Source organism: Triticum aestivum, chromosome 7A (assembly GCF_018294505.1).
Source record: "Triticum aestivum cultivar Chinese Spring chromosome 7A, IWGSC CS RefSeq v2.1, whole genome shotgun sequence".
Lineage (NCBI taxonomy): Eukaryota > Viridiplantae > Streptophyta > Magnoliopsida > Poales > Poaceae > Triticum > Triticum aestivum.
The window spans coordinates 229,951,050-229,956,335 of NC_057812.1; positions in this window are offsets into that span (position 1 = coordinate 229,951,050).

A 5,286-nucleotide genomic window follows, 5' to 3' on the forward strand; every position below is an offset into this window, starting at 1 on the left:
GATTTTGGTAAAATCCTTGTGCCAGCCTTGTCATCAACGATGATGGTGACGATTTTAGGTGCTCTTTTCCCTCCTTGGAGGCGTCATTGTGAAGCTTTCGCAACTCGTCCTACTAATGTGCTCGGGGCGAAAGCCTTATATCCATTCATGGATCGGATGACAGCGGTGTCTTTGATTTTGTTACCCCTTGGGGGAGTAGTCTTGGAGCCATTGACTCGCAATTGGTTGTTTTTCATCTCGAGTCGAACATGGTTAGTCAGGTTGAGGTCCTGCTGGGGAGGGGTGGCAGTGGAAATGATTTGTGATGACTACAATGCTATGGTTATCTTGGCCCTGTTGGTCGACCTCCTCTCTTGGGTACTCCTCGTAATGGTGAGGTCTTGGTGTTCGGTGTCCTTCGATAGCGTTTGAGGTTTAGTTGCTCGCTTTATACTTTGGTTCACTCTTTTTTGTAATGGTGATCCGTGGTGTGGCCAAGAGGAGGTGCAAGAGTTGTCTCGGAGAAGCACTGCCCTTCGCTGCAGTCTAGGGCTCTCTTTCTCGCGACGTGGCTAGGTGGTGGAAAGCTCTCCGACGATGCCCGCGACTCTCCTGGCTCTTTGTTGTGCAGAGTGATCACTGGGCAGGTAAGTGACTTCTTATCTGCATCCTCTCGACATTGAATCTCCTTTCGACCGACCCAACTATTATTGTTTTTGCTCTTCTCGATCCAATATAGTGTTGATGAGTGCTAAGATTTTGATGTAGGCTGCTTGTCACAGGCTCACAGCTCATTTATGGTTCTCTCTCCGTTTCTCTATTCCCTCTTGTGCATACGGGGTGCAACTTTCTACAGCCGGTGTGTTTTATCGGCTGTATCTTTTTGTGTTTTGAGTTTTCACCGCGGGGAGTTTTCCCCACCTGAATTTTCATATATCGGGGCCAAAACGCCCAAGTAAAATATCATGCACACGTACATTTTTTCACAGGGAGAGTAGGGGGGAAATGGGGGAGGCAACCACATCAGGCGGCCCTAGGGCCAACCAAGCAGCCCAGCCACGCATCTGGTGCCTGTTTAAGAGCAGCAGACAAGCGTACACACCATAGCACGACATCTTTCGTACATAGCTATAGCAGCCGAGGTAGCGATGGGGGCAAGCCCTAAGAGATCACTGCGTTGTGGTGCTTCCAAAGTTTCCAATAGCAAAGGAGCAGGAAGGTCGACCCCGTCCTCATGGGCATCAAACTAGGAGGGGACATAAAGTGGAGCAACTAGATGGAGGAGATAGCCGAGGTGACCCCCACCGACGCCCAAAAACACTGGGAAAAGGGCCAGCCGAAGATGAGGTGCTCTGCCGTCTCGAGCGGTGCCGAGCAGATGGGATAGCCAGCCCCAACTGTCTCAATAATGTGTTTTCCTAGGAGCACATCTCCTGTGTGAATCCGGGCCTAGACAAGGAGCTAGGCGAATAAGCAAACCCTACTAGGGGCGCAGTTCTTCCAGATGAAGTCGATGAAAGGTGCGATAACCCCACCAAAGTGGTAGAGTTGGTAGACGCCAGCAGAGGAGAAGGCGACACCTTTAGCATAGCTGAGACGGAGGGAGTGAACATCTGGCTCCGTCGTCAGAATCAGCGCCCGGATGAGGGGAAGGAGCACCCTGTGCTCCTGAGCCCCTACATGGTTTAGCTGGGGGATGAGGACCCCGTCGAAGTCGTGCTGAACGACGTGAGCCACCAAGACGTCGGGCATGGTAGCGTGGGAGAAAACAGAACTCATCTAGTGATGACCCACAAGTATAGGGGATCTATCATAGTCCTTTCGATAAGTAAGAGTGTCAAACCCAACGAGGAGCAGAAGGAAATGATAAGCGGTTTTCAGCAAGGTATTCTCTGCAAGCACTGAAATTGTCGATAACAGATAGTTTTGTGATAAGGTAATTGGTAACGAGTAGCAGGTAATAAAAGTAAATAAAGTGAAGCAAGATGGCCCAATCCTTTTTGTAGCAAAGGACCAGCCTGGACAAACTCTTATGTGATGTAAAGCGCTCCCGAGGACACATGGGAATTATCGTCAAGCTAGTTTTCATCACGATCATATGATTCGCGTTCGGTACTTTGATAATCTGATATGTGGGTGGACCGGTGCTTGGGTACTATCCTTACTTGGACAAGCATCCCACTTATGATTAACCCCTATTGCAAGCATCCGCAACTACAACATAAGTATTAAGGTAAACCTAACCATAGCATGAAACATATGGATCCAAATCAGCCCCTTATGAAGCAATGCATAAACTAGGGTTTAAGCTTCTGTCACTCTAGCAACCCATCATCTACTTATTACTTCCCAATGCCTCCCTCTAGGCCCAAACAATGGTGAAGTGTCATGTAGTCGACGTTCACATGATACCACTAGAGGGATGACAACATACATCTCATCAAAATATCGAACGAATAACAAATTCACATGACTACTAATAGCAAGACTTCTCCCATGTCCTCAGGAACAAACGTAACTACTGTCGGGTGGTAGGTGCGACATATGCCAACGGGTGGCTTATCATTGTGGGAGCCAGTAAGACGTTGCCGGTGCCTGGAAACGGGATGCGGCGAAGACATGCACGCCGGTGAATCTTACCCAGCTTCGGGGCTCTCCATGGAGATAACACCCCTACTGCTGCTCTGCGGGGTCTCCGCATGGTCACTAGATGAACAAGTAGCTACACGGTGCTCCTTGAGCTGTTTGGCGAGAGGAGGAAGAAGGGCACGGCTTGCTCTCTTCTCCTCCCTATGTGGTGTCTGAGACTAGCAGGGATTGATCCCCCTTTGCATGGATGCCCCGGGGGGTTTATATAGGCCTACCCCCGGGGGTACAATGGTAATCCGGCTGGGCGCGGGGCCCAACCGTCTGTGTCTACGCTCTCCGGCTTCTGCGCCGGCTGCCGGGGCCCGCCGGCTAGTGGGTCCCGCCGGCTGCCGGCTCCTTGGTCGACAGGCAGGCCCCACTGTCAGGGCCTTCTCGGCGGCTAGTTACTGTTGCTCAATCTTGGTGGCGAGGGCTTCGCCGAAGTGGGCGTGGCTACAGTGCCGCCACCCGGTGGGCGATCACTATAGCCCCACTGCGTCTTGTCTCCTTAATGGGGCGTCTTCTTCGAGGGAGGTGGCAAGCCGGCTGTGGGGAGCCGGCTCTATCTTGGGCCGACTGGGGGAGGTCTGGGCGCCTTCGGGTGTCTCTCTGCCCGAAGGGGCCCACCGCCCGTGGGCCGTACTGGTAGCCCGTCGTGGATGACATCAGGGTCAACGTGGCAACAGTGCTGCGCCGGACGGGTCATGGCCACCCGTACGACGCACTGTGCCAGGCGTGCTCCGGGATTCGGGGGTGACAGGCTTCACCGTAGCCACGCCCCGTCACATCGCCGTTATGTGGATGCAGACTTCGAGGGTACGATCTTGACCGCTTTATGAGAGCCGGCTTCTTGGAGTCGGCCTTCTCGCGGCCGGCTTCTCGGAGCCGGCCCTCCCGCGGTTTTTCTTCATGAGGGCTGAAGTCAGGCCGCCTTCCGATAGCCGGCCTGGAGACAGCCGGCAAGGGGAGGGCAGCCCTGTGTCTTGGATTCTTGAGGGCCAAATCGGCTCGTAATTTTTTCAGAAGGGCTAGGGGGAGCCGGCTAGGCTACCCATGGTTATTTACTCTGATAGTAGTCCCCGAAGCTGATCGAGCTTCGAGGCTGACAAAGGTACGAGAAGCTAGGTCAGTCTCCTATCCTGAGGGGCCGGCTTTGCTCGTGCGCGCCGTCTTTGGAAAAGCTCCGTTTCTCGTAGGCGGGAACGCGGGCCACGTGGCGAGGAAATCCTGCCAACGCACGCGTGTGACGGGACGCCGCCGCAGGCCCGGGCCCGCCACTCGCAGGCCTCGGTCCGAGCGCGAATCTTCCGTGGCCCACATGGACTGCTCGCCTTCCCGCGACGGTTTTATTCTGCCATCAAGGCACAATAATCGCGGGACGTGGGGGAATGGGCGCAGTTGATCCCCACGTTCCCCCATGCCGCGCCTCCTCGGCTCCGCCGCGCGTGTAGGATCGAAAGTATGTCGAGAGGGGGGTGATTAGACTACTTGACCAAATAAAAACTTAACCTTTTCCCAATTTTAGTTCTTGGCAGATTTTAGCTATTTTAGGACAAGTCAAGCAATCATCACACAATTCAAGCAAGCATGCAAAGAGTATATTGGCAGCGGAAAGTAAAGCATGCAACTTGCAAGAATTTAAAGGGAAGGGTTTGGAGAATTCAACGCAATTGGAGACACAGATGTTTTTCCCGTGGTTCGGATAGGTGGTGCTATCCTACATCCACGTTGATGGAGACTTCAACCCACAAAGGGTAACGGTTGCGAGAGTCCACGGAGGGCTCCACCCACAAAGGGTAACGGTTGCGCGAGTCCACACAGGGCTCCACCCATGAAGGGTCCACAAAGAAGCAACCACCCACAAAGGGTCCACGAAGAAGCAACCTTGTCTATCCCACCATGGCCATCGCCCACACAGGACTTGCCTCACTAGCGGTAGATCTTCACGAAGTAGGCGATCTCCTTGCCCTTACAAACTCCTTGGTTCAACTCCACAATCTTGTCGGAGGCTCCCAAGTGACACCTAGCCAATCTAGGAGACACCACTCTCCAAGAAGTAACAAATGGTGTGTAGGTAATGAACTCCTTGCTCTTGTGCTTCAAATGATAGTCTCCCCAACACTCAACTCTCTCTCATAGGATTTGGATTTTGTGGAAAGAAGATTTGAGTGGAAAGCAACTTGGAGAGGCTAGAGATCAAGATTCATATGGTAGGAATGGAATGTCTTGGTCTCAACACATGAGTAGGTGGTTCTCTCTCAGAACATATGAGTTGGAATGGTGTATGTGTTCTGATGGCTCTATCTTTGAATGAAGAGGAGGTGGAGGGGTATATATAGCCTCCACACAAAATCCAACCTTTACACACAGTTTTCCAATCTCGGTGGGACCGAATCAACAAACTCGATCGGACCGAAAATGTAAACCTAGTGACCGTTAGAGATTTTCGGTGGGACTGACATGCAACTCGGTAGGACCGATATGGTTAGGGTTTGGGCATAACGTAATCTCGGTGAGACCGATTACACAAACTCGGTGAGACCGAATTTGGTAATTAGCTAACTAGAGAGTTGGTCAGGCAAACTCGGTGGGACCGATTTGCTCTTTCGGTGAGACCAAAAAGTTACAAAGGGGAAACACTGAATTTACATTGCAATCTCGGTGGGACCGATTCGCTCT